Source organism: Aethalodelphis obliquidens, unplaced genomic scaffold (genome assembly GCF_003676395.1).
Source record: "Aethalodelphis obliquidens isolate GAN/ISIS:26980383/991018 unplaced genomic scaffold, ASM367639v1 scaffold16, whole genome shotgun sequence".
NCBI lineage: Eukaryota > Metazoa > Chordata > Mammalia > Artiodactyla > Delphinidae > Aethalodelphis > Aethalodelphis obliquidens.
The window spans coordinates 27,420,904-27,435,771 of NW_020837960.1; positions in this window are offsets into that span (position 1 = coordinate 27,420,904).

Sequence of the window (14,868 nt, forward strand, 5' to 3'; positions counted from 1 at the left end):
TCCAGGTAGACCAAGTGTGAAGTAGATATTTATGCATCATTATTTTGTCATGTAGTTGTATAATATTTATAGCTGGAAGGCACCTAGCAACAATTTAATTCCGTGGCTCCACTTCTTTTCTTCCTGTCACCATTGAGGTTTTGATCTCTTAAAGGATATGAAGAAAAAGAATGAGGTACAAAATTAATTAAGGACAAAAGTAGGACACATATGTGGCTAGGGCCTTCCCTTCAGTCCTTCCTACCTTCTCCAGGTGTATGGCCAGTGCCGCCTTGAGATGGCTCATGGCAGAGCACACTGGATCGCTAGGGGGCCTGCCCAGAACCAGGAGTTCAGGTGGAAACGGCGAGGGAAGATAGAAGCGTTGCCTGGCCAGCAGCAGCTGCTTCCTTGCAAATGGATGGGTGGAAAGGCAGGGTGGGCTCAAGTCTCACCTGGCTGATCGCATCAACCCAGGCTCAGATTCAGGAGACTGGTGCACCGTGCTTTCCTCCCTGCCTGCCTGGGTATCACCACGGTCAGATGCTCCCGGCCCAGCAGACCCAAACCTGGGAGCAAATGACTTGGTCCAGTCCCCTCGTGTCACAGGTAAAGGAACTGTGCCCAGGGAGATTTTAATATCTGTGTTCAAGATCACATTCTGAACTGGGAAATAGGACTTATATCTATTTCTGATCTTAACAAATGCTGCAGGTAAGGTATAATGAAAGCAAGCTAGACAGGGGAACATTTATTAAGGACCTTAAAGCCTCTGCGGCATGGTGCCAATACAGCCTGTTCACCTAAGTTGATGATAGTTAAGAATAAGAAGTATCAGATAAATTAACATCATAGGACTGGCGCTAACATTTATAATGTTTACTGTATGCAAGTTACTGTACTTTTATTGCTTTATTAAATCCACACATTAGTTCTAAGATGTATTTACTATTATTCTCTTGTTGCAGAAGAAGAAACTGAGGCTTATAGAGTGATTTGCTCTAGTCATTTGGCTCCTAAGAAGTAGAAGAAAAAATGGAACCTAAGTCAGTCTAGTTCCAGAGCCTAGTCCTTTGCCATATTCCAAGGTTACTTTCAACAATGTTAAATGCAAAAGTACTCAATTCTTGAAATAAATATGTTAACATTCACCCATTTTTCTGAGGTTATTAATCACCGTTTTACCATCCCTTTCCTGTAACTTTTTTTTTACCAGGAGACTTTTGGGCAGACTACAGTGATATATTCTGTTACAGTATTTATGTTTATAATAATTGGAAAAAATAATGGCTTGTGTTGTGGGATTAACATGACTTTGGGAATATTGTTGCCCTACGTTATATCAGAGTGTAAATATACAGCTATTTCTATTTCAGGGCCGGTTTTATGAAATGAACTGATCATTCTAAGAGTTTCCATGAATCATATTTAAATCACCAGCTTAAGTGGTATAGAGCTCAGTCGTTTATTTTTACTAATAAGATTCCTGACCGTGTTCTGCATAGAGGGCGGCAGCTCCAAAGTCCTCAGCTGTACGTATGGTCGCCATGAGTTACCAGGAGAGCAGCCCCGTGTACTTGCCCTGGCTTCAGTGTCTGTATTTGAAGAACTACCCCAGAGCTGACTTTAGCTCTGAACGTTCAAAATGCTTTCAATCAGCACATCTTAAATAACTTCTTTCAACAAATAACTAATCATGGTATGACTACTGTATTCCATAACATAAATCCTAAACTATAGTGTTAGTAATTAGTGTTGTAATTAGAGATGGGTGAATCAAGCTTCATTTGGAATTTGTAAAATACCTCCAGCTATTTTTCAAACATTCTGAAATATATTTTATAACATTTCTCAAACATACTTTACCAAGCATATTTCCTTTAATTTTTAAACCCTTGTGTATCTCAAGGTGAATTCAATCCATAAGTTTATGATTCATTTGTGCTTAACTCATAGAAATTACTTTTTAAGCACAACTTGGTTTCTAAGGCCTTAGGAAACCCTTCTCATGAAATCTGTAAGCCTTTAAAAGCCTTTTCCCCAATCAAACTTTTTTTCCTCAAAGATAAATGTGTGTGAAATGTTTTAGTTTGGTTTACAATACAGAGCCCATGTTTCAAAATCTAAGCTAGTTCTGAATTTAGTACACGTTATTCTGCCTTTCTGTAAGAACTGGCTTCGTTTGTGTCTCTCTGTAAAGAGCTGGTAATGACAGTGCTCTCTTGAAAACCCAGCGCACCGACATTCCATGCCGTCTCCCGGAGTTGTAGCACAGGGGACAGACATGCGTTGATCAAACACAGCAAACCGAATTAGCTGTTCATCAGGGATCTGTCATGTGCTGAATGTATATACATGTTTGTACGTATTCAGATATACGTGTACACACTCATAAAAATGCTTAAGTCCTTGTAGGTTGTCTTTTTTGTTTTGACCTCTATTTAGAAATTCTAACAAGATGATATTGTATTCTGGATTAAATTAATAATTTACTGTGAAATGACCGTAATTGTTCTCATCTCTCTTCGAAGAGAACTGTTTTTCACCTGAGATTTAGTTCACAGGTTTCTGTTGCCTAGCAGTGGGTCTTTGAGAACAGCTTTTTGTATAGTTTTAAATGAACGGGTTGATGGTGTGAAATCTTCTTAGAAGAAGTAAGGTTATTGCAGTGAAGGTAAAAGGAAATACGCTGACAACTAATTGGACAAAATGTCATCCAGCACAGCGGCTCTGGAAGAGATTTGCAGAAGCTAGCAACATAAGAATGGACTTTGCTCAAGGCAGCTAGAAACTGCATCCAGAAATATTCATGGTAAAAGAAAAGCACCATTTTCCTAGGTTCTCATTAGGGAATGGTATGAAATACATATTCGCTTATCATAAGAAACAACCTCATTAGTTCCTATTCTTAATGAAAACTCTCATTTTCCCCCTGATTTTTTTTAGTGTGGGATTATTAAACAATGAAAACATCTTTTCTTTGCTTTTCAAAGTATACCAGTTTCTTATATATTTTATTAGTTTGTACTATAAATGAACTTTTAATATTTTAGAAAAATCTTTTATCATAGATGAATTCCTTTTGAAATTTAGCACCTGAATTTTTCTTTATTCAAACTAAAATGAAAAACCCCTTGCAGGAAGGGAGACTTTTACCTTTTGCTTTTATATGATAATTATTTTGCTTTACAAAGGAAATATGCTTACAAATATATTAAGGTGGTTTTTAAAGAGCAGTATTTATAGAAATCCAGTCAGTGCTTGCCTTTACTTCTGCCTCCTGAAAGCCCTCGGCCTGAAAGTCAGTCGTGGCTCTGGACCCCATTGCATGTGCCTTGCAGGATTGTGCTGGTCATTTCGTGTGACCTGGGACAGTGCTCTGCAAACTCCTGTGACGAGGCCTCTCCATCGGTAAGATGTTTGTGAGTTTTACACGATAGTTTACACTATATTACAATGTATTTACTATACTGATAATCTACAGAATATTTGTAATTTATAAAAATATGCACAAAATTAGAAAATTTAAGGACTGTAAATATGAAAACATGAAAAATAATTTTATTGGCACAAGATGCCCTCCAAAAATCATGGATAATATTTTTATCGAGAACCGTGAGATTAAATATGGTTCATTTTTTTAAAAAACCCTTGGGCTAGACTAACTAGGTACAGCGATTTAGTTAATTTTAGTGTTTAGTTTTAATGACTTTCGTAGATGAAAAGGTTACCTCACAAAAGTGTGTAGATCCAAGTGGAGGAAATAAATCATTGGCTGCAGTTACAAATCACGAGCTTCATTTTTTAATCACAGCCACTAATTATGCAGAACTTTTCATTTAACTTTGGCTGTTAAGTCTGCATCTTCCCTGGTGTCAGTCAGTTCTTGCAAATTAATTGGAAGATTGCATTTTGTATGAATAGTTTCAAAACCCACTGAACCTCTTCATTTGGAGGACTTTTATTTTTTATCACCACTAGTTTACCTTTTACTTTATTCTAAAGAACATTTGTGTGCACATTATGATGTGAATGACTACAGTTCCACTGGTGAGGAGAATCTAACCTAAACGTGGTAATAACTGGAACACAAAATGGGTTCCTCTTAAGATGAATTTGCCCAAGAACTCTAAAATCTGTCTTTGTGAATTAGCTTCATAATGTATTACACAGGCATGTATGTGTTTCATAATTTGCATTGTGAATAACATAGCCTAAAAACACAAAATTCCCACTATTTTCTTTATATAAATATATTCCTTCCATTCATTTGATCAATATTTTTTGAATAATTGCAATGTGGAAGGTATTTAAATAGGGGAAATCGTTTCAAGTTTAGATTGCACATATGAGAGTTTCTAATGGGAAACTCACTGCTTTCGGCAACAACATCACAGAACAATGGAAACAAATCCTCGAGATCAGGGCCTGGGAGTCTTCCCTCCGCCTGCCACCCTGACCCTCATATGCCCATCAATTCCAGTTCTCAATCAGTCCCACCGATTGTTCTCCTGATTCTGCTTAGTCTGGAGGTGATGGCCCTTAAATGACTCAGGACAAGTTTAATTCCCGTCCTGGGTTTTCATTTCTCCTCAGACTTGGAATAATTCCTGACTTCTGGATATGATATGAATATATCACTGTCCATTTCTTCCTCTTCATTTATCAGTGATCCCTGGGCCGCTTCCACCACGGTTCCTCCACTGCGTGTGGAAAGCATGCCCCGGGCCGTGTGCTCGCTGCTTCCTGCGCTGGGAACGTTGGTTCCTGTCCTGGTTGGGGGGACGTGCAGGTAGCTGTCGCTCCCGAGGACGGCGCTGCTTGCCGACCTGTCCTTGTTCACGGAGGGATAGAGCTGGTCAGCTAAATGTGAGTGGGCTTGTTGGGGGACGAAGAGCAGGACAGAGGCTCTCGTTCCTGACAGGGAAGTGCAAAGGGGTGAGAGTCGGACTGGAAGGAAGAATCAAGAAGGGAGGAGGTTGAGTTTTCAAAGAGAAGGAATCTCCGTGTGTTCTGTGACTGGGTGAGGGAGGTTGGCATGAACTGCAAACGTCTGGTCTTATTTGGGCCGTGCATACTCTGGTCATCGCACCATCCTGGCCCTTTGGCTAGAGATCTGTTATTTTGGGAACAAAGATCTGTCCCAGGAGAGCACTGTGGGGTTGGGAGAACTTCAGCTCGGGAGTCAGAACCGGGATTCCAGCCTCAGCCCCGCCGCTTCCCAGCTGGGTGACACGGGGCAAGTTGCTTATCCTCTCTGTGCCTCTGTTTTCTCACCTTCAGATGGAGATGATGATGATGGACCTTCCTTACAGGACTGCTGGGAAGATGAAATGAGATACTTGAAATACAAAGTGCTTATCAGTTTCTGGCCCCATAATAAACCCGCAATAAATGTGACCCGCGCCAGTGTGCTCGAGCTGGCTCCTCACAGACTTTCTCAGAGCCAATTTTTTTTTTTTTAAGTTTATTATTACTTTTTCTTTGGCTGCGTTGGGTCTTCGTTGCTGCGCGCGGGCTTTCTCTAGTTGCGGCGAGTGGGGGCTATTCTTTGCTGCGGTGCACGGGCTTCTCATTGCGGTGGCTTCTCTTGTTGCAGAGCCCGGGCTCTAGGTGCTCGGGCTTCAGTAGTTGTGGCTCGTGGGCTCAGTAGTTGTGGCTCGCGGGCTCTAGAGCGCAGGCTCAGTAGTTGTGACGCACGGGCTTAGTTGCTCCGCAGCATGTGGGATCTTCCCGGACCAGGGCTTGAACCCCTGTCCCCTCCATTGGCAGGTGGATTCTTAACCACTGCACCACCATGGATGTCCCTCGGAGCCAATTGTTGAATATTTTAAAACGCTGCAAGTCTGTCAACCTGTTGATAGCTTGAAATTGGCTATGGTGAGAGTATTTACGCCGTGGAAATCCGCAAACAGCGCAAGTGAGGATTCCTCCTCCACGCGCCCCCTTGCGGAGCCAGTTCACAGCACACCACTGGTTAGCTCTTTTTATTTAATATGGGCTTTGTTTCTTCCTGCAAATAAAGCAGCTCTGGATGCCTAGCCCGGCTCTTTGTCAGTGCCTCTCAGACACGTAGATGCAGCGGTGAGGAAGACTCCTGACCCTGTGCTCAGAGCGCGTGGGGTCTGTTTGCTTGGCAGTGCGCCATTTGGACTCGGGGGGGAATGGCTGCTTTGGGTCTGCCACAACTAGGGACCACTCTCTTCCCTGAGCTCGAGTTTGCTCCGGTACTTTTATTGTGATGTAACAGAAGCCTTAGGACACCAGAAATAGACCAAAGTGTCCCACCACCCTTTCATTCCCTGACACACACAGCCTGAGCTGTGTCTAGGCGGTACCCACACTGCTTTCAGCCTTTCACCAAAGGTGAGATTCTGCAATCACCCCCGTATTGGCGTGGCTTCCCTAGTGGTCATGGTAGACCCGTGTACACAGAATTGTTTTGCTGAATGCTTGTGAGAGCTCTTAGGCTATTTTTCCAGCAAAGGTAAGAGAGGCAGGATGAAGAGAGGGTCCTGTTCTCACTGCTTTTAGTACCTTTCGTGAACCAAAACACGGGTTGTGGTAGCACTCAGCTCGAACTCTCTTGCCTCATTTAGCAGACTGAGGCTCAAATTTCTCCCTCTTTACAATAGGAACAAAAAAAGCAAGCATCATTTCTCAAAAAGAGGCACTTTAAATATGGAAGTTACAAACTACACACTGTCTCACTGTCTTTCCTTACCGCAGATACATGCATATGTCCTAGAGAGGGTCACACAGGTAGAGCTTCGTGTACTTCGCTTAAGAATCACAGACCGGAGTTGCAGTTTGTTAGTCCCATTTGCTTTTCACAGAAAGAAAAAGCATTACATGATGTCAGAGGGTTTCAGTTTCCATATAGGGGAGTTTTCCAAGGTTTTCTGGGTGAGGAAGTTTTCTGTGTAATCCATGGGGGCTTGTGCACAAAGGGCACCCAGAAGGGTCTAGCCAGGACTTACTTCTCCAGGTTTTCTAATCTGAATCTCATACAGATATTAATTGATTTATGTAGGTCTATTATTTAGACCTATATAAAGTCAGTTTAACTTATTGAATGCCCAGTAGATCTGAGGCACAGCCATTGCCTTAAGGAACTCGTCCCGGTAGAGCAAGCCCTGAAACAAACCATCACCGAATCCTAGGTGCGCATCAACCACAGTGAGCATGTGACTGGGCAGCCGTGTGGAGGAGAAGCACAGAGGAGGTGATGTCCTGACTCACGAAGAGGAGGTTACCGCGTGGCAAGAGCGGGGATGCTAGTCCAGTAGCGGTGACGGTCACCGTCTTCCTGCTGACTTGTGTTACAGTTATTAGTTGCCTTTTACCAGAGCAGGTTCTGTTACACACTAGACGGTGAGCTCTGGGAGGGCAGGGAGCGGGGGTCATCGCCGTCTCCCCCGCAGGACTCCGCACACAGGAGGGGCTCCGTCTGCAGTGGGCAGTGAGAATCCTACAAGAAGGCTCTTTCTTCACTGTGACCCCGTAAGCAAAGCCCTTGTGAAGAACACTGACACGAAGAAACATTCACTGTGTGATGATGGCAAAGTTGGATGTTAGTCTGTGGACCTGGCCTTAGTAAACACAAAACTTCATTTCCGTTCATTTGTATGTAGCTTAAAGGTCCCTTATCTTGAGCGCTGGTTGTGGAGTTGTTGTGAGACTGCCTTGCCGGTCTTCTCAGGAGGGGCGGTGGCCCGGCCACAGTCCCTGCGTGTACAGGCCCCGCAGCAGCACGCCTCGGGTGCTTTGGTTGTGACTGCCGTGGATGACGGCACTGCTCCGCAGTCACAGGGTCTTCTCAGTGCTACGAAACTCCCCTCCATGTCTCCAGGTCCGCATGCAGCCTGGGAGCCCACCTTGGAGTTGTCTATGGGATAGAATTTTTTCCACGTGTGGATCAAGCCTACTTTATAAATCAAAAGGCACTTCTTAATTTGCAGTTGTATGTTAACTTCACACATTTCAAATTGAAATTCACACAATCTATTTTGCGTTACTCACTCACACTTAATTTCTTTTGGCTATTGCCCTCAGGCTGTATAAGAATGAAAAAAAATAGATTTGAGTTCTTTATTTTGACTGTGTTCACATGTAAATCTAATTAGTTCTCTTTCTCTTTTTTTTCTCTTAAAGTAACATACACGTTACTCTGAACAAAGACTGATAAGTAGGCGCAGGTTTACCATATAACCATGTTCATCTCACCTAGGCTGTGATGTCAGTTCACTTGGAAAATTCATGTTTTTCTGCCCTGATTTGCTGCTTAAAGTTGATGCGTGCCACTGATAGGTACGATATCCGCCTGTCCAATGGTGAGGACAGTGGTGTCCAGATTAGGTAATGGTTTAAGCCTGGTCTGTTTCAGAGCTGAAAGGGACCTTGCAGATCGTTGAATCTGGCGTTCCTCATCCTGAGTGAGAGAAGCCATTTGTTCTATGCGAAATCTTAGAATACTGCGTTTTCATTCAGATGAACAACCACAAAACAACAGAAGCACAGACTGGCCCCTGGAGATGACCTCTCTGAACTGAGAACCAATGTGAGGTTTCAAAGGTGGCGTGACTTGGCTTCAGAGACAGGATCAGGGTTTTCTGCAGACACGTGGGAATTCAGTCATCAGGGAGTGGCCCAGCGCCTCTGGCTGCTAAGGCCAAGGTCCCTCTTTACCCCACCGAGCCCCACTTAGATGCATAGTGAATCGAGGGCCTCACCGGAACGGTGGCGTCTTGCCAGCCCCAAATTCCTGTCTGAGGCAACCGGTGCTGCATATTCGGAGAGCTGCGTATTTCCGGTGTCCATGGTGCCGAGTTACAAGGCGGCTGCCGCCAGAAACGCTCATGCAAAGAGCACACCTTAGCCAGGTCGTCCTTGTCCTTCTTTGGGTGTTTATCAGATGTGCCCGTGGAGTGGCGGGTCAGTCAGCTTTCTCTAGGTGAGACTGAGGGAGTGAAATGACCTCCGCGTTTCAGCGGCTGCAGTAGCAGAAGTACGCTTCCTATCCTCGTGTCATCTGCAGCCCCGCTTTCACTCTGATTCCGCTCCCTGCGCGGTGCCTTCTTGAGATCCCCAACACCTTCAGTGGCCCCTGTCCTCGTGGCACAAGGAGGAGAGCAGGAGGTCTCAGAAGCCCTCAGAGGCTCTTCGAACTCCTCTTGAGATGTCGCATACGTCGTGTCTGTTACGTTCCACTGGGAACAAGTCATACGGCCAAACCTTTTGTCAGTGGAACTGGGAAATATTCTCTCCAAGAGGCGTCACGTGGCAGACGCTAGAGATGTATAATCCTCCTCCGGGGAGGGGCTGAGTAACTGGGAACAGGAATGCACTCCGCACAGGTGGTGCCCACCCATGTAACTGCCCTTCCCAGCCACTTGTCATCCTGGCTGACCAGGCTGTTCAGTTGGCTTTCTGTTTTTAATTTTCATTTTTGGAAGTTTTAGAATTAGAAGGCCAGAAAGCTGTAGGGCTGGGTGGACATTCAGAGATCTCATGCTCTTTATTTTTCTAGTGGAGGAACTGAGGCCTAGGGAGGTGATTTGCCCAAGGTCACACAGCAAGACCTCACAACAGTATTCTCTTCGTAACATCAACTGGTGAAAATCTCAGGGAAGAAGTGCTTTGCTAATCGGATAAGAAAATGCTTTTACCATTGCTGAAATCATACCCCTTCTGGAGACAGAAATAACACAGAACCTGAGTGGTCGGTCTTGGGATGAAAACTGGTGCAATTTTCTATCATTTTTTTTTCCCAGCCACATTCATATTAGAGGCAACTTATTTAAATTTACCACGTAGCATCAACAGAGCACCAGGAGTTGTTCAGTACAATAGTAAGTCACAGTTCCTGCCAAGGCAGATTGCATCTCTGTTTTATAAGTAGTCTGCACCCTGTGCTGATTTGATTTAAAATAAAACCGGTATGGAGTATGTTTAGCCTTTGAGGGGGAACAGTAGGTGGATGACTGTCAATACTGGAGACGTTAAACTGTGTGAGGGCTGTTCGCTGGGGATTCCATGGGCTTCTAACGTTCTTGTGGGGTTCAGCTGATAAAAAAGAGCAAGACCCAGCACTGCCTGTGGGAAGTGTGGGTAACCTTTAGTTAGCCACTGGCTCTCCTAGCACCCCACTTCTGCTCTTCAGAGATTTCAAGTTCTGAGGTCAGGGACCAACGAAAAAGTGATAAAGTAGATGGAAGTTACTGGAAGAGCCTCGTGTAGAGGACTGTGATTGGGACACAACAAAAAGAGGCAGAATAGGAGCTGCCTGTACTTGGGGGGGGGGGGGCTGGTTACCAGGGAGACACAGTGCCTATTGCATGACAGGCTCACAAAGAAGATTCAGAAGGAAAGCGAATGGGGTGACTGCCCACGCGCCCCAGTAAGCCTTCAGTGTACAGTGCCGTCCGTCCCTTTCTCTGAGGGGCAGCTCACAGGCACGCAGCTACCGATGCACAAAGCTTGGTTGACAATCACACTTCACATTCGAAAATCTCTTAGATCTGTGACCAGCGTAATTTAAACATTTGTTTGCATTTGTGGGTGTGTTAGACGAAATAGGTCACAGAAGTACGGAATTTCTTGTAGCGCTGCCAGCGTAGTTGAGGTTAAGTGGCTCGTATGGGCTGTGCTCTAGGCTAGAAAGAGCGCCCCTCCCTGGACACAGAGTTTCCACCCTTAGCCTGTGGCAGTGAAAGGGAAAAGGGGAGGAAGGAGTTAATTGAAAATTGCTTTGGCTTCTGCAGACTAGACGCAAGATCAGTCTGACTAAATTTTGAAAAGGCCTCTTTCTGTTTTATCACTTCCTCTCGCCTCCTGAAACATCTCTCCGCAAATCAACTGCTCAGTTCCCTCACTTCGGTTTTCTCAAGCCTCGTGCTTTAACATCCCACACGGCCTGCTCGAGGCTGCATCACGACGCGCTCCCCCTCGACCGTCTCCGTCAGAGTACCTTTCCCCTGAGTGGTGGTAGGCGTTAGGAAAGCAACCTGGTTAAATTTTCTTACACACATTGGCATTGTAGCCCTTGGGGTTTTCTGCTTCTTCAGCTTGCTTTCCCCAATCTTTCTTCTCTCTTTGGCTGTGATTTCTAATTACCCTTAGGTGCAGAATTTATCTGCATAAAGGTTCTAGATAATCAACTTGGGTAATTGTCAGGACCACTCAGGGAACTTTTAAAAATACACATGCCTCAACCCCCTTCCTTGAGGTCTTGATCAGTGGGCTTCGGAGTGATCTAGTTGCCTGAATTTTTAATGGGTTCCTAGATAGTTTGAACTGACTCACCAGGTTCTTGAACAGGAAGGCCCGCTTTCCTCTTGTTGCTGTAATAGAGGGAAGGCACTGCCTTTCACCTTTTAGCATCTTAACAATACTCGTAGAATCAGCTCTAGTTGATTTTTGATTTTTAGAACTCTTCAGTTTCTTTTCTCTTAGAAGAACTGAACAAATATTCTTAGACTCTATTCTCCCTGCCCAAATTCCCAGCTGGTAAATTTAGTCAGGGGCAGGGATTGGAAGCTCCACAGTCTTTGGAATTGCTTGGCTTAAATAAGGGCAAAACCCACCCCTAACCCTGATCTTATTAGATGGCCCTAATTTCCTCCCCCTACCCATATCTTTTCCTTTTTTTTTTAAGGATCTTTCTTTACCCAGTTCTCACCCCCAGGATTTTCTACTGTGTAAGAAAGTTATTTCAATTGCTGTTAATGTCTTATAATTCTATTTAATTACCATACAGCACAATCATGGCCGTGCATTTCATTAAAATGTATTAGATTTACTTTGTTGTTTTATTTAATGCTAACAATGAACTCCATTTATGTGCGGCTCCGATACTTCTTGTCTACTCAAAAATTAATAAAACAAAGTGGGACAATTGTTTGGTAACTTTTCATTTGTGTTTGACAGTCTGGCACCATTTCAGCAAAACCCACGTGTAAACGACAGGCCTGAGTTTACTGTCATGGCTAGAGCCAGATAATTTGGTATTCTCATCTTCACATTTTGAATTTTAAAGCAACTGCAATCTCCTCAACCGTCTACCAAGATAGAAGTGTGTGCGTGTGTGTGTGTGTGTGTGTGTGTCTGTGGGGATGGAAGGAGGAACTTTGCCAAGGCATGTGATAACATCTCCAGTGATGTCCTTATGGCCACTGTAGAGAGATGTAACCTCAGTGATAGTTACGTGGGCACTTGGCTGGTCAAACGACTACACCAAAGGGTATTATTTGGTGGATTTCTGCTGGCCTGGGAAGAAGGCTTTAATACCTTTCTCTAGGCCTGTCCTTGACCCTGTTCTCCAAGTGTTTTAATAGAAGGTGAAGATATCAAATTTCTAGATGACCCAAAGCTGGGAAGAACAGATTATATTTAAGGTTATTGAAACAATGTTTAAAAAGAGCTCAGGTGGAAGGAAGAGCTAGAATGAGCAAAATGAAATGTGAAGAAATGCAGTGAGTTAGGAACTGATGTAAAATCCTATACTTCTCAATTGCCTGATACACAGGTGAGGGAGACCTGGTAGGATAGTCACTACAGGACAAAGGCCTGCATGAGAATGTGCCACCTGAGGGGTTCCTGTTTCTCAGGAGTTGGCCATGAGGGTCCCAGAGGACCTCCAGGCAGGTCAGTGGATCTGGGATCTCTTGAGGGCTCTAGCCATCTAAAGCTAGCAAGAAGAACCTTGGAAGCCCCCATGCCCACCCAGTAGCCGCCATTCCCAGAACTTCATACCCCTCTGGAGTCTAGCACTTACCTCAGTGCATTACAGTTAGGTGATCTGTGTGTCTGTCTTGGCTTCTTAATCATAAACTCCAGGGTAAGGACCATGTTTTACCACTTCTGAGTTCCCATGGCCAAGTGTCTGACACAGACACAAACTGGAGAGTCTGAGCAGTCCCCACAGGCAGGGATTTTTGTCTGATTCGTTACTTTTGTTCACCATTGCATCCACGGGACTTAGAACAATGCTTGGCATAAAGTAGGTCTCAATATGTATTCGCTGAAAGAATGAGTGACACACACAGATGCTCGGTAAATCTTAGCCGTTTGTTCTCAATGTGGTTGTGGCTTGTCCCGTTAATAGGTCATTACTTGGCCATTCTAAAGCTTTCAGGAACTTCACATCCTTTTTCTTTTACTTCTCAGTTCTTAGTTCATAGGACTAAAAAGCTTGAGATCCTTTGAAAAGACATACTCCAGATGTGATGAATTCAACGCCCTTTGGCAGGGAGTTAAGTGCACAGGCTGAAGTCAGATGGATCTGGGTTCAAGTTCCAACTTGGACAGCTGTGTAGGAGATTTATGACTTGGGAAAATATCCTATTTTCTTGAAGCCTTGGTTTTCTCCTCTGTAAAAATGTAGATAAAACACTCACTCCAGAGGGTAGATAGAGTATGTGTAACACAAAGCACCATCTTAATAAATGCCGCTATGATTATTGCTAGCAAAGCCTTTGCTCAAATAAGCCATGAGTAGAGAGGGAGAAAACTCTTTAGAAAGAATCAAGGAAAAACAAATTAGAAATTGCTAACGGCTTGCCTTCAAGGTTTACTTCTTTTGTATGTCAGAGCCCCTGTTTCTGTTAGACAAGGAAGCGCCTCCGATGGGGGAAGTAGAGGCCCTGCATAGCCCAGGGAGCTCTGGTCTCCATGGTAACAGCACATTAGATTCCGATGCAGGCACACCTGGTATTCTCAGGTTGTTCCACCATATGGCATCTCATATATTTCACCGAGAAAAAAAAAACCCACCTTGACCTCCCCCTACTGTGCAGGCACACACACGCGCACACACACACACACACACACCCTCTCTGTGTAATCCACGGCCACTGAAGCCATATAAGCTTCTGTCATAGAGATTGGAAACACAGTTCTGAAAGCCATTCAGTCAAACAAAGGGCCAGAACAGTTACTCTTGCTTCAAAGAGGTGCCCAGAAGCGAGGTACCTGACAAGCACACTTGCAACTTGCCTTCCTTTGCTGTGGGACTGACTCAGAATATCAGGTGACACCCCCTCGCCCCCAGCTGGCTAATAAACCAGCCCCATTCATAAACCCTCCAAAAGCAGAATCGCATCCTTTACCATGACTCATCTCATGACACCATTTGTAACAGTGGCCTCTCAAACTCTCCCTATGTAGAAATGCCCGTTAAATGCTCTGCTTTGAACTAGTTTAAAAGGAAGAAGAAAGATTTCCTGGTTGGATTAAAAAAAAACACAGCCTGTAGTTGCCGTGTGACACAACCAAAGAGTTATGACTGCTTAGAGATTTCCTGCTCTGCTTCAGAAACAGATGTTTAAAAACGTCATGTTAAAAGAGATGTCCGAAATTGAGGACAAAAGTCACTATTTTTTGCAGCATATCAAAGTCCTCCTTTTCCGTGGGCATCTTATTGACTCAGTTCCTTGACACCAAGTTCCCAGTAAAGCCCGTTATCAGTTAACCGCACGTGCTGCTCCGTCGTGCTTGGTTGTAACCATGGTGCCTTGTGTATGTTATGCTTCATCAAATACCTTTGAAGATCAAGGCTGAAAAAGCCACAGTTCAGAAATGTTAGAATTTAGGTTCTAGAAACGTTGACTCACTTATGGTGTCCGTGGTGGTGTTTTAAGTGCCTTGGGTCGCCTACTGAGTAATTAATAACAACCAAATGTATCCGACCAACATGGGCAAGTGAGCTGTGCTCTATAAAGTTTGTAGTTTATGTTTTGAAACTGGCTCAGTGTGCAGGGTTCCTGGATCATGACTTAGTGTTAATTTGTGGGAAAGGCATTATGTTCAAAGCAATGAAAACTTCCTATCGTGTCATGGTAACCTTTTGGCAAGCTCACTGGCTCTTTCTCTCAGCTACTTCTCACCCCA